The sequence below is a fragment of the Bactrocera tryoni genome, chromosome 4, assembly GCF_016617805.1.
Source record: "Bactrocera tryoni isolate S06 chromosome 4, CSIRO_BtryS06_freeze2, whole genome shotgun sequence".
NCBI lineage: Eukaryota > Metazoa > Arthropoda > Insecta > Diptera > Tephritidae > Bactrocera > Bactrocera tryoni.
Window position 1 is genome coordinate 62,041,377 of NC_052502.1, and position 7,581 is coordinate 62,048,957.

Below are 7,581 nucleotides of genomic sequence, written 5' to 3' on the forward strand. Positions count from 1 at the left end.
GGAGTCTCCTCATCAAGCGGCAGGATGGGGAAGCCGGCGCAGATCCGCCGGCAAATAAGGTAGTGAAGGGTGGAACCTTCATACGCGGCGGAGTCGCCAGCACTAGCAGAGGAACTTCTGCTAGAATCATGAAGGGCTCGACAGGGGGCATTAGCAAGGGGGCTTTAGCTAGGAAGCTGAAGTCGGACCGTCGATTAGCGGCAAAGATAGTGGAACGCTACGGTGGTGAGCATGCTGGTCAGCTACCTGAGTAGCATGCTAACACGCTTGAGTGGGCCAAGAAGGTGCTTAGTGAGAGCGAGACCGATGGATCACGACTCGAAGCAAAGAGGCAGGAACCAGCGGTTAAGCGACAATGGTCTCACGAGGGAGAAACCTCCCTTGGCAAAAAACCGAGAACGGGCGCGGCGCCAACCTTCAGCGAGATCGCTAAAGGTGCTGGTGCAAGGGTACTTGGCGGGCTATCTCCCATGAGGAGTGGAAGAGAGTAGCGGCGGCTATCTCTTCGGCCTTCCTCAAGGTGGTCAAGGAAAACCCGGGGCCACCCCCAAAATGTGTTAGTGCCGGTTGGCACCATAGGCTGCACAAGCTGACTAGGTGTGCCGATGAAAGATCGCCCATTTTATATAAGAAGGCGGTCTCTCTGGTGGGGGAGGTTTGGAAGGGGGCCAGACTGGAGGCCGTGGACAAAGAGGATCTTCCCCTTCGCTCTAGGGCTCGCGTCTGGCTGCCAGCTGAACCATCCACTACGAAAGAGATCGAGGAAATCCTCAGGTACTGCAACCCCTCACTTCCCGCGCATGACTGGAGGGTCATATGCTGGAGAGAACCGATAAACCATATCGGCAGGCGCTGATAATGCTTAACGCGAAGTCTATCGGTCCTCTCAGCAAAACCAAGGGAGCCATCAGCTATGGTTTCGAAATGGTGGTACTTAAGGTACTCCTAACGGATGCCAGGGCTGATGGCACTCAAGCTGCAGGTGCGGGGGAGTAGGAGGAAGGCGTCAATGATGGTCAAACTGCTTCGTCTGGAGCAAGACGAAGCCGATGTGGTCCTGATCCAGGAACCGTGGCTAACTGGCAACGGAATATCTGGAATGAAGACGAAGAGCCATAAGCTGCTGGTGGCCAAGGATGCAGGTAGAAATAGAGCCTGTATGCTGGTCAGAAACGAACTAACGGTATTTATTTTACCTAATTTCAGCAACGCTGACGTAGTTACAACAAAGCTAGAGTGCGACACCGGGAATATCTGGCTAGTCTCTGCGTACATGGCTCACGACGATGAGGTGGAGCCGCCTCCCGCATTACTGAGGAGGACCTTGGCTGAAGCGTCCCGGAATGGTACCAGTGTTATCATCGGCTCGGACGCCAACTCGCGGCTCGGCTACCAACACTAGAGGTGAGTCGCTTTTTGATTTTATTGTTAGCGAAAATTTTCGCATCTGTAATAGGGGAAATTCTCTTACCTTCGTGGCCGCAGGTAGGGAGGAAGTCTTCGATCTCACCCTTGCCTCACACGGGATTGCTCCGCTGATCTCGAACTGGAGGGTTCTCGATGACCACTCCTTTTCTGATCATAGGTATATCGGGTTTAGTCTTGACGGAGAGGGTCCGTCTAGAAAATCTTTCAGAAATCCCAGGAACACGGACTGGGAAGGCTACCGCAGAAGGCTTCGGCAAACTCTCCCACGTGCACCGGGGGTGGGCGCGCTGGCCACCGCCGATGTGGTGGATGGGTGGGTCGAAGCTTTCAGCTCGGCGTGCAACAGTGCGCTGGAGAGCTCCTGTCCATTGAAAACACCGAAGGGCAGAGGGAAACCTCGATGGTGGACTGTGGAGCTGTCGGAAATTAGGGCGTCCTGTAGGCGCTTATTTAACAAGGCCCGTAGGAGTGGGCTACCTGATGATTGGGTCCTGTATAAAACAGGACTTTCAATATACAAGTCCGAGCTACGAAGGGCTAAGAGGATCTCGTGGAAGAGCTTCTGCGAAAAAGTGGAAGGCTGTCACGAGTCCTCTAGATTCAGGCGAATCCTCGCGAAAAACCCTGTGTCCCTGGGGTATCACTTGACTTAGGCGATCAATTCGTTCAAACCGTTCAAGTCCCCGGGACCGGACGGCATCATACCAGCGCAGCTGCAGCAGGCTGTTAAGGTATCATTCGGCTGGTTGGCACCGATCTATGCAAACTGCATCAGATTAGTGTACTGCATCAGATTAGTGTACATTCCGGGGGCCTGGAGACGAGTCAGAGTGACGTTCATCCCGAAGCCTGGCAGGGACTCCCACGTTACGACCAAGGATTTCAGGCCCATCAGTCTCTCCTCTTTTTTATTAAAAACTTTGGAGAGACTGCTGGACTGGTATTTGAGAAGGCGCATTCCGAGGGATTATCTATCAGGAGCGCAACATGCGTATCGTAAAGGAAGGTCAGTGGACACTGCCTCGTACACTATCGTGTCGTGGCTTGAGGAAGCAATTGAGGCTAAGGACTTCGCAGTTGGGACCTTCCTTGATATTGAGGGAGCTACCAACAATGTCCTGCCAGAGGCAGTCGTAACTGCTCTAGACGGTCTTGGGGTTCTTTCCCCTCTTCTATGGATTCTAGTCGTTAACGACCTTCTTAAAAGGCTAGAGGATCTTGGCTGCAAGGTTATTGCCTATGCAGACGATGTAGCACTTCTGGTGAACGGAAAGTTTCTAAGCACCGTGTATGAGTTGACGCAGGGATATCTCGGCGTGGTAACAAAATGGGCGGTCGAAAGTGGACTCGCCATAAATCCAAATAAAACAAATTGGTTTATAGAAGATACAAGATCCTTGCAACCGGCGGATACTGTGAAGTATTTAGGGCTCATCCTGGATAGGAAGCTTTCATGGAAGCCGAATATCGAGGAGAGAGCCAAAAAGGCATCGATTGCCCTATACTGCTGTAGAGGAGCTATTGGCAAGAGGTGGGGCCTCTCACCGAAGGTGGTACTCTGGCTCTATGACACCATATTCAAGCCCATAATGTTCTATGGAATCTACATGTGGTGGAGGGCTTTACAGAAGACCACACTTGCAAAGAAACTTGAGAGCGTTCAACGAGCTGCGCTCATCAGCATGTGTGGTGCATTAAGGTCCACCCCAACCATTGCACTTAATGCAATTCTGAACATAACGCTGGTGGATATTGCCGGAAGGTGTATGGTGTCAAAGGTGACTGGCCATTAGGCTCAGGGAGTATGGATTCCGAAAGGAGCGGGTATCTGAACACTCAGATATCCTCACAAGCTTCGACTGCATACCGGATCATCTGGATCATGGAGTCGCCATATCGAAGTCCGGTGGCTCCTTTCTCTGCACATATACCGACGAGGGAAGTTTGGCAGGGAAGAAGCCGTTGGAGGAGAGGGGCAGTAAGCTTCTTTACGGATGGATCAAAGCTTTTGGGGAAGGTTGGTGGAGGAGTCTACTGTCGGGAGCTCTCCATAAAATCCAGCTTCAGACTTCCCGACTATTGCAGTGTTTTCCAGGCTGAGGTTGCAGCCATCAAGGTAGCAGCAGATATGCTGCTCAATAGAGCGTCTAACTTCAGAGAGGTGACCATTCACTCGGATAGCAGAACGGCGATACTAGCCTTGAACTCATTCACAATGCGTTCAAGGCTGGTCGAAGAGTGTCTGGCGTCACTGTCTCTGGCGGCGAGAGCTTTCATTATAAGATTTGTATAGGTACCGGACCACAGCGGAATCGTGGGTAACTGCAAAGCTGATGAGGTAGCAAGGAAAGGCACCCTAGAATCACTATCGGTAAAATGGGAACGGGTAGGTGCTCCGGCATCCTCTTGTGTTCTACTACTAGATAGCTGGGCCTCGCGGCTGCTCGGTCAGCGTTGGGCCAGCATTGGTACCTGCGCGGTCACAAAAGCCTTTTGGCCAAAGATAGATCGAAGGAGATCTAGGGATCTATTTGCCCTCAACAAGGCTATCCTCTCATTAATGATGGGGCTCTTGACGGGCCACTGCCCCATTGGCATACACGCTGTAAGACTGGGAATTTTACCGGAGGCCGCATGCAGAAGCTGCTTGGAAGAAGATGCAGTAGAAACTAGCCAGCACTTCCTTCTTGACTGCCCTGCTTTTGGGAGATCAAGACTGAGGCACTTGGGGGCACATACCTTCAGACATCCCACCGATCTAACGGGCATTGAAACTAAGCGCCTCTGTAAATTTGTATTGGATACTCAACGGTTTGCCGATCTCTAAGTTCGAACAGGGGAGTTCGAGTCTTACCTAACCTAACCTAACCTATCTCTGACTTTATTTTGTCAACCATTCTGACATACTCACCCTCCAATTTTGTCATCAGGGTTTTCCTAGTCATTACTTTAAGATCAGGCACATATGAAGTCAATGCCTTCACAAATTTTGGCCTGTCGAGTAATGAGGCAGGTAAACCCGCGTCGACAATCGCGTCTACCAAATTTTTGTCGAACACGTCCTGTAAAGTTCGATTTCCGGGACTACCCGTCTGAAATAACATCAATTTTTTTTTATTATGTTATTAAAGCCTAGTGAACGCCTCGATATAGTGAAAATCTTAATTTTTACATACAGTACTCTAAATAGTAAACAATCGAAAACAGGTCTTGCAATAATTAGTTCACTATATCCGGACACGACTGTGTATGTAAGTGCAAATACCTTCAGAAATCGGTACTCTTCGTGTATTTCGCGATGACGAACTCGTAAATGCTTTTTACGAAATTGAGGTAACTTCTCTGGATCTCTTTATGACGCGAACACATTCAACACACTTCGCGGATAAGTTGACTTTATCCAGACCGAACGTCTGCAATGAAGACAAATATTTAGAAAAAAATATCATAAAGCTATTTACTTTCTTACATAACATATTTAACTTTGTTAATGCTTCCAAATATTTCTACATTTTCTATCTACCTATCTACCCATTCACATACAGTGGCGGAAAAATTTATAAAAATATCATGCGTAATTTTTCAGAAAATTCAAACTTGCACATTTTTATATTATATAAATTGAATGGACTAAAAAACTGCATACCACAATTGTTTCTAAAAATTGTAATAAAAAAGTTTGAAATTTAGATGAAACTTTGCAGAATTTTGCTTTATTTTGCACAAAGTTTGCAATTTGGTTTCTTATGCTTTTTTTTAGCAGTTGAGATGTATTACAAAAAATTAATAAACACTAAACAAGCAAATTTAAAATAAAAGAAAATATTCAAATTTTTTCAAAATGTAGTGTGCCTATACTTTTTTCCACTATACACTATATGCACCTGGAAAAACTAACAAAAACACTAAAAACCAAATGCAAAACAATACCAGACATCACAAAACATGTAAACCAACTTCTTCCAGGTCCGAACAAAATTTTGGTCCAAGTATCACAGTCCAAGTATTTTGGTCCTATAACAGTTGATAGGCGAGTTTTTTTGGACGTTGTTGGTGTTTCTAACGCCAGTCTCTGCTTCCTGGACGGCCTTTCTGGCGAATAGGTTGGGTCGGTCATTTCATCATCAGCAGAAAAATCGTTTTCCAAACTTGAAGAGATTACTAAATTCTTACAATTATTATCACAATTTCATGAATATTTTAAAAAATATCAGACCTGGACTATGGTTGCGAGAATGTTCGCGTTGAGTAAACAGTTTCACTTTCGTTAATATTGACAAAATAAAATTTGAGCTGGTATAAACATCTAGATAGTCACTATTTGAGACATTTTGCAGGTCTCAATTTGCAAGTTATTAAAAGTATCTAGCGTTAAAAATATTGACTAAAATTTGAGACTCTTGCTGCCACGCCATTTTGAATATACTGAATAGAGATCATCATATAAATTAATCGATTGTCGTTTTTTGTATATTTTGTAAGCAACTTAAACACAAAAAGGTTACAAATAAATCAATTTTACATAAATTTCCTTAAATATTATGAAACAAAGTCAACATATATTTTTATATTTTATTGATAATTATGTTTTTTGACGATGTTATAGAAAATTTAATATTTGTTATCGACATACTTATTTATTTTCATTCAAGTGTAAAAACATCTCTGAATAATGAAATGTAATAGATTTTGTGACTGTCACTTACAGAATAGCAAAATCGTCTGAAGTCTCAAAAATTGTCTCTAACTTGAAATCTGAAATTTAGAGACTTGATACTGTATCACAGTACAGAACCGCACGGATAATATCCACTACAGGCGACATGTAAGAAATATAAAAATGTCATTTATTTGTGTTATTTCTTTTAGATATTGGTTTCACAATTCTAAGTAATTGAAGGTACTTGAAAAGAATTGAAAAATATATTCAAGTACATTTTTCAATTCTTTTCAAGTACTTTTAATTCTTTTCAAATACTTTCATGTATTTGTTAAAATTTCAAGTATTTTTTCAATTACTTGTACTTGTACTTGTACTTGACAATTTTGGGAATGCCGAGTACCAGTACCATTACAATTCCTTTAAAATGTACTTGTTACAAGTCGTACCTAGTTCTTGATGTTACCAAGGTCTGCATCCAACATAGGAACACAACAAAATATGCAGAGGCTGGCATGCAATGTATCATGGATGCTATGTACATTCGTCCAACACTCTGCTTGAGGTAATTCTTGACATCATTCCACTCCATATCATAGCGGAGATGACAGCAAAAAGGTCCATGTCAGCCCTGCTGTCATCAGGGCATGACAAGAAGGCGATAATAAGCGCTCAGAAACGGAAGGCCATTGGTAAGGGTCTACTGTTCTCTTCTTCCTAGAGACGACATTCTCAAGATGATTTAGTTTGACAAAGGATTCAAAGCCCCACTGGGTAGCAAAATTAATTGGGAGGACTCCATTCTAGAGGAGCACAATTCAAACGGTTCAAGAAACTAATCGCTCTTCCCAGAGACAAATTAAGGGAGCTTGTGGGTTTTTATACAAGTCACTGCAGGCTGCGGTGTCATCTGCTTTTCCGACCACAGTGCAGAGACACAAGAGCACATATTCCTAGATTGCCCCGCAATCAAAAAAAGAAGGAGTCAGGAAATCGGGCAATTAAAACCGGTAAGAGAACGCATTACAACCATTAATGCAGGTGCTTTACTAAGCCTTTTTGGAGATAACTGAGTTAAACGAAGTGTTGTAACAATAGGAGAGAGCACAGTACACCGTAGGTCGCAGTGCATTCCTCAATTTTCAATCAAATTTAGTTAATCTAATAATACCCTTCACAAATACAAAAGATTCTTTAAAAGAACTTGATTTTGATCGGTTAGTTTGTATGGTCGCTATATCCTATAAAGATCCGATCTGACAAATTTCTTCCAAAATTTTGATAGATATCCAGTGCCTCTGCGCCACCTACCCTTTTTTAGCATGATTTGAAACGTTCTCTCCCACATAAAGTGTGAGCGTGTATGGAGTCGATGGAATGTTTTCAAGTGTGTTCGAGTGTGAGGTTAGACTATTGGCCTATATTCTATACAAAATCTTTCCTTTGCTATGAATAAGACCCCCGCCTCTCTCCATAGGATAAGCACGTAACTA